Raw genomic sequence first — 12,873 nt, 5'->3', positions numbered from 1 at the left:
AATTTAGATGCATAAACCTATTGTGAATATTTTAAAATATTTTTGTAAAACTTTAGGAACAAGAAAAATACATATGCATGTGTTGCTATGCCAGATGTACTGCAGTTTCATTAAGATAATCAAAAGTGGCACAAAACAATAATCAAATTGAGGTCACAAACAAGAATGAATCAATGAGTTCAATGATTAAACTTTCAAACTTATATTTCAGGTAATCAAATCAAATTATGATTTTGACACTATTTTAATTACTTTAAGTTAGTTTTTCTTGAAAAGAATCGAGGATGATTTAGATTTCTTTGATCTATGATCTATAGATAAAAATATTTATGGGGTAAGAAAAAAGTTCCCAGAAGATGGAAAAGTAGTTAAGCTAAGTGCAGCTTCTCTCTCTCTTAACTTTTCTCATCTGAACATTAGATGAATGGCAAGTTTAAAATAACAATGTAGTCCTTTTGGGAGTGACAAAGAGAGGCACAAAGGAGAGATCTATTCTGCTTTTCTAATCTTAAACATTCCATTCAGGGCAAAGTGAGCTGCCCATTGGAAATCTCTCAGTTTGTGTAGAGTATGTGGATGATCAGCTTGATCTGGACACCTATTTCAGATATGAAAAATCCTGCTTTAGACATCTAACTTTTATTTCATTTTTATGGTTTGGCAGAATTGATCTGGGCCTGAATATTTGTTCTAGGCTTAGGCCTCTGACAACACGATTCAGAAAACACAAGTGATGAAGTCCCTTTGTTCGTCTTAGCAGAGTGGGACTAGATGAATGCCATTTGAATGTCTCCTCCTTAAATCTCAATGCTACACATTACTGTGGTTCTTATTCCACCCCCTAACTTTAGAACAAAAGAACCTTTTCAAAGACTTCACACAGAGGTGATGGATAAATCATACACATTAACTGCTTTTGAATAACACCATTTTAACCTGAAAAATCTATTAATTCTGTGCTGTTTACCTTAAGAAAATTATTTAAGGCATTGTTTATGCATATGCTGACACATGCATATAATTGAAAAAAGTAATAAGGAGGAAAAAATGAAAGCATTTGTCATCACACACAAAGAGACTGAATTTGACTTCTTTCCTTCAGAGCCTGCACTCCAATGGATGTTGTTCTTTGTTATCTTTATATAGACTGTACATTTATGTTCAGGCCTGGTAAAACATTCAGGATATCTGATCAGATGGCAGGTGACTCATGCTGGCTTTAATAGTGACTCAAGCCCTTTATTTTTCCCTTTTCTGTTTGAAGAAAGGTGGGCAGAATTGACTGTGATTTATAAGAAAAGAGAAAGACCCTTCTTTCTGGTGCAGAGTTTTCTTTATCAGGAGGCCATCCTGTCTGCTATATCCTGTATGTACACCTGTGGCTTTTTAGCCAGTTAGTTAGACATGAATCCTCATGGCTCATTCCCATAGAAGGAAATGTTAGTGCAGGATAAAGAATTCTGTGACTCAGTAGCCTAATGTTTGCAAAACCAGAAATATTGATTACGGATGTAAATACTCAGAGTGGATTTATAAGGGGAAGTCATGATGTTGGCCACTTACCTTACCATGATGGATGCTATAGAAAGAGTTGACAGAAACTCATTGTTCACACAAATATTTGAAATCTTCTACAGAAACGAATTTTCCCATATTTAACACTTAGGGAGTTTGGTACTTAGTATTGAATCATACAGGGTAAGGCAGAATGTGATGTTATTTAGCGTTAGATTGGTAAACATTAGGTATTTAAGATACTTTTTAAGGTTCCTTCCACCATCTGTAGAGAGTGAGAAACAGCTCTAGAGGGCAATTTGTCCTGCCTAATTTAGACATGTTTTTTATGTGGTATAAATTTTCGTCTGAAGGAACCTATATTTGTATACTGTGGAGTTGGTCTAGGTAATTAGCTTTGGCTCGGTAGTTATTTTTAAATGGCAACTATATCCAAGAGTTTCTGGCTAAAGCTTGTAATTTTTTCATATATGTCTTCCTCACACTGAATTTTCCTAGGCATAATTCAAACTTCATCTCACCTTCCTTAGTGATGAACTCAAGTCTGTTTAGGCACCTATACTGCAGACATGTAGTCTTTCAGTAGCCCAGACAGTGATTTCTAGTGCCATCTGAAATGCCCCAGGGTATTCCATGTGGCTCTGAGCAGTGCTCCTGTAGCTTGTGTCATTCTGTCAGCATTTTGTGGATGATTTGGACACTCCATAGTGTTGCAAAATGCACCATATGTTTGAGCAACTGAACAGAGCCTGTAGGGTGGAAGTCAGCTCCAGATTAAGACATTTAAACTCAGATGCCTGCATGTAGGTATTTACCTGTGAGTTAAGTGCCTAACCTCCTGTTTTAGTCAATGAAAATTTAATCACTACAGGCTCCAGCCTGAAAAGCAACTCTGCTGACCCTCTGGCTTTAGCCAGACTTAGGATAAATTGAATTGCTCTAGATTGTACTTCCTATATTGACAAGGGACTCAAAGCCCGTGGCTGAAAGCCAGACAGAAAGCTTAAGGGCATCTCAGATAGCACTAGAAGCTTGTGTGAGGACAAATTAATTGAGTTAGTCCATGCTGCTATAATAGGAGCTTGGACACTGCTATACATGGAGACACTCATATGTAGGCATATTACATTAGTAGTAGTTATATCTCAAACTGAATCACACCTTGAGGTTGGAAGAGGTAAATCCTGTGCTTGATATCTGGGCATATGGTTACAGGTATTAGATATTTCACCTTTTTCATGATGAGCAGAGAATTGTGCATGGAGAAACATGATTTCTACAGTTTCAGACAGGATGGGCTGGTAAATTACTGGCAGAGCTGGAGTTTATGTGACTAAAGGAACAAGACACAGACTTCTGAAACAGTAGACAAAAATCTAATAGACATCAACACAAGCAGAAATGACAGCGTGAAGCTGAAGGCAATTACTGACTTGAAAAAAGATATGAATTTAGTGACTGCACTTGATGAGGCAGACCCAGCAAAGTCTGTGAGCAGCAGACAGATTGATGCAGATGAATGGTGTGATGACTCTGTGTCGGGAGGAAATACTGAACAAAGAGATTAGGAGGCGGAGAAAGAAGCTGAGTAGAAATACATCAGAAAAAAGTTATTTTAAAAAGGAGAAAGGTGCCAATTTTGACACAGTGTGGGCAGAGGAAGCTCTATGGACCAACTCTATGAAACAAGCAATAATTTCTCATTTGTAAACTCTAGTTCGTGCACTGTAAAAAACATTTTCTCTACCCAAATACGTAGATCTTTATGTTTATTGCCAATGGTTTTGTTACTCATGAAAATTTTGGCAAGGGATGTTGACAAACGCAATTAGCAAAAATAGCATAGACTGCTTTATATCAAATATTTTGAGAAAATTGCCCTTGAGGTTAGTGGGGAGAGTCTTGGCTCCCACTATTAAAGCAGACTGGGGAAGAATGAAGGAGGTGAAAATAATTCCAGTCCACAATAACGACCCATCGGGAGTGCCGTATGCTCCTTACCGTGTGCTGTCAGGGAACCTTTAATTCCAAGGAAATATGGATATTCATTTATGTCTTGCATGTGTCAGACACATTGGAGCTGACATTAAAAAAATCAAGCTAGGCAAGTGCTGTAGTGTTACATCTTACATTTAAATCATTGTGCTGGCAATAATTTTTTATTTGAGTCTATTGGGGTGTGAAAAATGTCTGGCCAGAAAACTCTTCCATGTCAAGGCTCTATTAATAAAAGGAGATGGTATGGTGACTAAGACTGACAAATTCTGTTCTTTGGTGTTTTGTTGTGGGCTTTTCTTTGAGGTGGGAGGAGAGTTAGGATTTTTTTGGGGACTACTTAATGGTTTTTGCCAAACAACCTAAAAGAGAACAAATCTTTTTAACAGGCAAAGCAGGGAATTAATTCACTGATTACTCAGTGATAGGGTCACTACATCAGTGCTGGCAGAAAGTGTAGAAAATACCTTATTCATGCTTTGCTTGAGAGTTTCCTATGCTAGGAAACCGCTCATGAGAACTCTGCACACCTTTCTAATCTTCTTCCTGTGAATAGGGCTGGACTGGCATAGGAAAGGGAATTATCATCTGACCCATGGATTTATTTGCGTGTTCTCCACAGCCATCTAGAACTCAGATTTTACAGTACCACTTTCAGTTCTAGGTTGAAACCTGCAACACCTTGCACCGAATTTTATACAGGTACACCTAGTATGTTATAACCCATTTTGAGAATTAGTGAGAAAAGGGCAGGTTTATTACAGAAGCATTTAAGAAACTGTGGTATGGAGAAATAATTTTCTTGGATCCTGGACTAAATCTGTGTCATAGAAAAGAAAAAAATAATGATATGTCATAGTTGAGTCTAATCATAATATCTAATAAGATATGTTTCTCATCATAATATAGGTAATATAGATGCATTGGCAAATGAGTATGTCTAAGGTATTATCTGTCAGTCATGATTACCTTACATGTGATCTTGTCTTCACAAGGTGCTGCTACTCAGCTGCTAATGCCTCTCCTGCTGAGAGGAGATTAGTGGTCCTTTGTAGGACACCAGCAAGGTAAGAGCCAAAGGGCAGTAGTATAACTCAAACCACATTCCTTACAGAGACATAATGCAACCTCATTTGCCTAATTGGACCTTTTCAGTCTGCTTTTGGCTGTTGGTTTCTCTTTTTTTCGTAACCAGTCAGATGTGTACATAGGGACTCATATTTTTCTCTGACCACTGCAACAGAGGGAACTAAAACCCACTTTGAAACTGCCGCCACAGCACTTCTTTGTGTTTGGGTTTTGCAGAGCCTCAAGGCCATTCCTTACAGAAGAAATACAAGCTGAGATTCCTCCTCATGAGTACATGAGGGATGCCTTCCCACAGATATCAGCTGTACTCTGCAATGCTTTGCCCATATGACAGGAAGAGGCACGAGGATGTTGTCTTTAATAGGCATAACTGCATCACCAAACTCTCCATACACTTAGCTTTTGGCAGTAAGAAAGAACTCTGCTTAAATAGCTCATGTCATTATGGGGAGATTTATCCACACTGGGAAAAAGAACAACATTTGCTTTCCTGTGCAACCAACTCAGCAACGCCTTTTCCACCTAGAAATCTTCTGAGTTTGTATCAACCCAAAGGCTCATATGAACAAAGTGAAGCTGAAGAACAACGAAGAAGAAGGATTAGAGGATTAAAAAAAAAATCTAAATGCCCTCCAGACTGTCCTATGCATAACAGGAATATATTTACACGGTTTCATTCACCTGTTCAATTCTCATCCCCCTACAGGCCTGCTAACTGGAAGTCCAGCACACTTCATTAGTATTTACATTCTACTGAGTGCTTCATTAGCCTGGGCATTGTATTAATGAGAGCTGAGGGGAAATAACCCATAAAGTGAAGTTTTGAAATAGAGAATGCTTAGGATGTGATCAATCAAATAAATATATCGTTTAATTTAAAAGACTGCGGGAAAAATTGACCTGAATGTTACTCCCAATCAACATAATATATGGAAATGAACGGAGGTATCTCTGATTACTGCCGCCCTTGCAGTTTTGCTGATGGAGTGATGCTCATGCTCACACCACCTTTTGGTTTTGCTGATGGAGGAGAAGTTGCACTTTTATCCCGTTTATTGGCAGGAGTTAACTACCAAACTTTATGTTTTCCATCAGCAGGTGCTCATTCTTACCATCCCTAGTGCACAAGCCCGTCCCAGCTGTGCAGAGGCACGTTTGTTGCCATTTCTACTGATGGACTGGCAAAGGCAGCAGGGCATTGCACAGGCAGCTGTCACGTGTAATGCCATGCACATTGACACATGGAAATCCTCCACACATGATCCATAGGTGAAGGGATCTATGTACTGGCATTATTTGCATGTGCACGATTCCCATCTGTGATGTGGAGGGAAAGTCTGCACACGTGTGTGTCCCTGTTAGAACACAGGCTCTGTAATGACAGAAGCCAGTACCTGCTCATATTTAACTGATGGCATAATTTACTTCCGAGCAAAATCTGAGGCTTTAATCCTGCCAACACAAAGAATGGAGGGGAACAGGTCTAAGAGCAGTAAACTGGGAATGGTGTAAAATATCATCAACAACTCACTGTAAAGCTGAGAGTCTTTTCAACACTCTGCATCAGTTTTCCCATTCCTCTTCCTGTTCTTTTCCAGAGGACCTCTGTTTGTTCCATTTTGGATTTTTTTAAATAATATTGGTCTAATTTTGAGTAGAAGTTTATGGCCTTGTAATTCTAGTAATGAATAATAATGATAAGAGTTACAGTGTGCAAACAAGTGGCTGCTGAAAAGACCTGCAGTTACTGATTAGTGACAATGTATGTACAAACATGGAATATTTCCTGCAACTCATACCTTTTCCCCCCCCCTTGGACAGCTCAGCTAAATTTCAGCCTGCAGGGATTTGATAGATAGGCACACAGTTACCTTTTAACTCTTCTTTTTTTTTTAATTTTATTTTGCTCATGATCTATGGCTCAGCTGGTCACTGTGAAGAAAGTGTCTTGTACTTGCACAAGCTTTTTGTTCTTCTAGAGCATGCCTCTTTGTCACTGTTATTGACATGAATTGGTGTGTATTTCAGCACTTAATTGGTGGCTTAATACAGTTTCAGTGTTCAGTACCATGCAATTCTGATGTTCACTTTGGCTGTGTAGAGGAAAACGGGAATACTGGGAACTGCATGTCATTCTTATATCAATAATAGCTGGAAGCTACAGCACTCAGGTCTTAAAACAAAATGATGACACATGAGGCAACTTTGTTTTCTCATCATACCATTCCTTGAAATGTCCTTAAATCCTGTGTTGTATATGTATGGGAGATGTTGCAAAAGCAATGAGGTTCCTGATCCATGCACTTCCCTATTGATCTTCCTGACACAAGAAGCAGGAAGAAAATAGGATACTGTACCTCTCTGAAGATCTTTTGGAGGAGGAATATAAAAAACTCACATTTTTCTCAGTTACGAACTTCTGTTTTCTTTGTGAAGATTTAGCATTGGATTTCCACTTGTGTGCTTTAAGGAAAGGTCCTAAGTGAACTCAGACTGATTAATCTTCTTGAATGGGGTATTCCACGTACAAGTCCAATTTGACCCTTGACATAATTTTACAAGTCAAACAAAAAGCATATCCTCTGCAAGCCTTTCCTCTGCATAACACAATCAATATTCTTTAATTAAAGGATGATACGATTGATTCTAATTAAGCAAAATTGCCTACTTCATTCATTTACAGTTCATATGTGCTCCTGGAGACAAGATGATTTAGAGCTCTTAATACTGCTTTCCATATACAAGGGAAACATACTTATTTAAAAAAAACCACCTTAATTCCGGCACCTGGCACTGCACATGTAATTTTTCTTTTAATGAATGGACAATTTGATGCATGTAAACATAATTTGAAAATAATAAATTATGTACATAGGCAATACAAAGGTGCAAACATAGGGTTTTGTAAAATTGAATTTAAAAATGTTGAAATCATTAGATTAAATCATTAGAAAAACCTCTGCAGCTTTTAATGACACACTTTAACGTATCTTGGAGATAATATTTTTTACCCCAAATAATCTGTCAGGAAATCGTTTCTGTCAGAAGTGTATTGTACTCTGAGGTGTGCTAAAGGGAAAGCTTTGTGAGCATATTTATCAATGCATGTGAAAAGAGGAATCTTGGTTGTATTGACACAATATGAATGTAAACCATGGATGATTATTTATATTCTTTTATCATGACAGGAACCAATGTGTAACCAAGGATTAATGACCTTAGATTCTCTAAAAAGCTGTATTTGAATTTTCATTGGGTGATAATTTAAAGAGAGGAATTTAAATTCACTATACATGTGAATATCCGAGTCTTAACCCATAGGATTGGTATGGCCCTAGGTTGCTTTGCTTAATTGCACCTTTTTATGTTTTCTTTTTTTTTCCTAGGAAGTGTCATTAGACAGTAATTAGAATATTATGATATAGGCTGAAAAATATCTTACCTAGGGGCTCCATGCATGGTTTTGCAAAGGAGATATACTGTGTATCAAAGACCTATGAGAGTAATGGCTTTGGAAGACATTAAGAATAGAGCACTTATGAGAAAATTTAAAATTAAATAAAAACCCCAAAGCAGTGAACAGCCTGCTGCCATTTAATGAATACAGTGAAGTTTGTAAGTGTTAGCTGGTGTACTTGATTTATTTCTGAGATAGATCTGATCTGATTCATTTTCCTAGTAACATATCAGATAGGCTTGAAAGAATGGCTGTAGTATAATCTGCAGGGAAAATTTCAGCAAGGCAAATGTGGAAATTCCCAAATGTGTTATACTGATATATAATATTTTCCTGACACAGCTGGAGGTGACCCTCTGAACCTTTTGCTTGCAGACAGAGAAGTACTAGTGGATGATGTGATGGCTGGAATTGTCTTGGGTGCAGTGATCATGAAATGTTGGAGTTATTGATCCTCAGGTAAGGATGGGGATGAGCAGAACTGCAGCCTTGGACTCCCAGAGGGCAAATTTTGGCCTATTTAGGAGACCAGTTGAGACTGTTCTTTAGAAGGTAGCCCTGAGAGGGAAGGTCCAGGAAGGCTGAGACTACTGGTCAGCAGTGGCTGAACATGATCCAGGGTGTGCCCAGGTGGCCAAGAAGGCCAATGGCACCCTGGCCTGGATCAGCAGTGGTGTGGCCAGCAGGAGCAGGGCAGGGATTGTCCCCCTGTACTGGGCACTGCTGAGGCCACAGCTCCAATCCTGTGTTCAGTTCTGGGCCCCTCCCTGCAAGAAAGACATGGAGGGGCTGGAGCGTGTCCAGAGAAGGGAACGGAGCTGGGGAAGGGTCTGGAGCACAAGTGCTGTGAGGAGCAGCTGAGGGAGCTGGGGTGTTTAGCCTGGAGAAAAGGAGGATTGGTGAGGACATTTTTGCTCTCTACAACTGCATGGAAGGAGGGTATGACCAGGTGGGAGTCAGTCTCTTCTCTCTGAGAACAAGTGATGCAACAAGAGGAAATGGTCTCAGGTTATGCCAGGGGAGGTTTAGATAAGATACTAGAAAAAATGTCTTTACACATAAAGGTTGTTAGGCACTGGAACAGTGGGTTGAGTTACCATCCCTGCAAGTATTTAAAAGAGGTGTAGATGTGGCATTTAGTGATTTATTTTACTGGTAACTTGGCAGTTGCTGGGTTAGCAGTTGGACTCAATGTTCTTGGATGTGTTTTCCAACCAAAATGATTCTATGCTTTGGAGCAATGCAGTTACTAAGGATGAGAAATGGTGTGGCAAAGATTTTGGCATAGATTTTTTGGGCAGATACAAGGGATACTGAAATCTTGCCGAAAATACTGTTTCCATACCAGTGAAAATGGGAAATTGGTTTTATAGCAGCCTGCATGACTTACTGATTGTTTGAAATTAGCCTTGACCTTACAGCTAATTTTGCTGAGGACAAAACTAGTAGCTGTCTGGTAGTCAATGAACTACAGATGAATATGTTTTCTGGAGCTAATCATTCAGTGGGGAGGTGTGGGTGATTTTATGATTTATGCCCTCTTATTTTAAAAGAAAACCAGAGAAAATGAAAAGCTATATAATACAGTTAGCATATTCAAGCTGCTGCTTTGTTGCAAAAAGCCAACATGAGATATTGTGCAGTCTCTCTTCAAGCCATAATCTTGCAGGGGTGGATTTTGCAAATAAGACTGGAGATATGCCAATATTGTCAAAAGTGGTCAATCTACTTATATGGCTACTCCAGTTCTTTGGGATGCTGAATGAATAAATGGAAGAAGTAAATAAAATTATGAGTGATAATTCTTTGGGCCCTAAAGTTGAAATAAAACCACCCTTAGAGGGTATGATTAGTTCTGTTTGAAAGTTTTGCAGACTACTGAGGGACTGTTTGAGGAGGACTGATAGGAGCACTGGGTTTCATAGATGAAATAATTCATGCTGGCTCAGCAGCATGGTGCAACACGCCCACCACGGCTTAATTCTTTCTCCTAGAGACATGACTTTTTCCATACCTTCAACTGAGTGAAAACTTCATTTGGTTGGTCTGTGCCAACCCTCACTGATACAAGGGATGGTCTGGAGCGCGAACTTTGGTCCTGACAGTGCCAAAGCTCTTGCCAGCAGTTAGCTGGGAAGGATAATCATGCACCAGTGCATGAAACTGTATGCTCATCCTGTTGTTTTTGTTTTTTAACTTAAGAATAATCAAGGTTATCATCTTCTCTTTGCAGTTTTGTCACTTACTTAAATCAGGCAGTATAAGGTTGATTCTGTTCCCTGCAGTAACTTGAGTAGATTCAAAGAACAACAGATAAAGTGAAGCCACTGAAGAGATGAAAAACAGGGAGCTATTACCAAGAGATCAAGATAAGGGGTAAGGTACCTTGTTATGTTGCATCATGTATCTGCAAGTTTCTACTTATATATAGTCCAATTGTGCCCCCAGATACAGATAACTGAGATAAGCCCTTACACAGGTACAGACCAGAACAGAAAATAAACTGTTTGGTACCCGAACAGTGATACCATCCCTACAGAAAGTGAGAGCATTGGCTTGGAGGAGACAGCAGTATGCAGTAAACTCAAATCCATTAGGCTGATGGATACATTTTGCAGCCTAATATGTACCTTATCTTCAATTCCACCTATTTTCTGTTGTCTGTCCTTGTGTCTCGTGGTGCTGCAGCCAGCTATCTGATTCATATGAAGAGAGCCATGTGGCACTGAATTTCAGTTGTGCATTGATCTTGCTGGGAATTAGTGGAAAAAAAAAATCAATTGGAGCATCTTGGTTACCAGCCAAAAAAAAAAGACTCATAGTTACTGTATGATGGGTCAGCTTAGCAGGTGCTCTGGATAACTGACATGAGAGAACATAATAGTTATTGTGGAGAGGCAGTGATAGTATTGACAGGAACATGGATGCATTTCGGAATAAAAAAGGAAGAAGCAGATTGAGACATCCATGGTGATGCCAGTGATTTTTTAACACTTTCTCAGTGAGGGTCACTGCATTTTTGTCACTGGAAGGTTAGTCTGTAGAGTGAATAGATACCTGATATGTTGTTTTTGATAATCTGGACCAAATGCTTATATGTAACCAGACTGTGACAATTAGAGGATAATTTGGGTAGATGAAACAAAATGTTCAGCCATAAAAATAATACACCAAGCAATCAGGCTAGGAAAAAGACCAATTTCATTAATTAAAAAAGTAGAACTTGTTATTAATCTGTAGATTCATTGTATTAAATCACTCTGCAGTTTACACGTGGACTTAAAGGCTTGACTTGCCCCACAGGCATGAGGTAGAAGAAAAGACTGCCAAGGGCAATTTTATCCTCTGTTTTCTGGAAAGTACAGATAATGTGCATGCCTAAAGCTTAATCAGACAGTCTGAAAGAGATCAAGTTTCAGACTCCCTCACTTGCAGAACTGTCTGCTTATGCTGGTTAAAGTGTGCAGTGCCAATCTACTCCACCATGGGCTCATTCTGCTTTGTAATACACTGGGCAGAACCAGGCTGTCGAATGTACAATACCTGACATGCCAGACACAGTCTGATCTAGTCAGTGGCATCTCTGCTCATGGCAGAGAGGTTGGAATTAGATGATCTTTAAGGCCCCTTTCAACCCAGACCATTCTGCAATTCTATGATTCTACAAATACTCAGAAAGTGCATCCACCCTCACTGTACCCTGAAACAGCACACCAAGGACATCCCAAGGAGAGCTTGGAATTCTCAGGTTTTATTCTGGAACAAACTATGAGGATGACTGTCCTAAGGTGACGTTATGGTGCTTGTATGTCCAATCGCGTGTTCTGTTTGTGCTTGGTATTATGTCCTGTGCTTTCAGGACTGAATCCGAAAGTGAAGGTTTGTTTTGTCTTGTTATTAGCAGGCTCACCTTCCCCATGGTCTGTGTTTAGGAGAGGCTAGGCTTGCTTGCTCGCTTGCTGGCTGGCTGGGCTTGGCTTTGCTTTGTTTTGCTCGCTTGCTTGCTCACTTTTGGCTCCTGCTTTTCTTGCTTTTGCTTATTAGTTAGTTCAGCTAGGCAGTCTAGTTTTTTTCTGGACTGTTTTTTTTCCCTCTCTCTTCCTTTCCTGAATACCATCTGAACCTGTTCCCGACGGGGACCTGGGAAACACCAAGGAACACCGGGAGTCTGCATTCTGTGACCTGCAGCAGTCACTCCCAGCGCCGGAGACTGATAACTGGGCGACCACTCGCCGGAGAGATCTCTGAGTTTGTCATCCATTCAGAGCAGTGAAGGAGTTCTTTCTCATCTGGTGTTGTTTTTTTTTTTATGCTGGGAAGTGGTTTCACTTGTTAAATAAACAGTTTTTTGTTTTTTTTTTTCCACTCCTCTCTGAGGAAATTCTTCCCGAACCCGGTGGTGGTGGGGGGGAGGAGTCGCGGGGTTTGCTTCCTGGGGGCTCCTTCCGGAGGATTTCCCCCAAATTTGCCCTAAACCAGGACAAGGACTCATCTGTTGCTTTATGTGTCCTCCATATCTTGACAGGGCTATTTTCTCCCAAAATTTTCAGTGGTTTCCCATTTTCTGTGGGTATTGCAGTCTCCCTTCTGCGTGGGTCTCTCTTCTTCTGTGTTTTTCATGCCTTACCCAGAAACCCAGAAGTTTTCTTCTGGCTCAGGATCCTCAGGTACTCTTTGGAAGAGTGCCTTTGTCTTTTCTTTCCAAAGGGTGGGAAATGCCCCTGGGTGATGTGTCAAGGAAAATATGCACCTAGTCTACAGCAAGCAACAAAGTGTTGCAAGTCAGGAAAACATATCCACCTTCTGTCATGGTCCAT

This window comes from Sturnus vulgaris, chromosome 2, assembly GCF_052056855.1.
Source record: "Sturnus vulgaris isolate bStuVul1 chromosome 2, bStuVul1.hap1, whole genome shotgun sequence".
NCBI lineage: Eukaryota > Metazoa > Chordata > Aves > Passeriformes > Sturnidae > Sturnus > Sturnus vulgaris.
The sequence above is the reverse complement of the archived record's forward strand: the minus strand, read 5'-3'. Positions refer to the sequence as shown.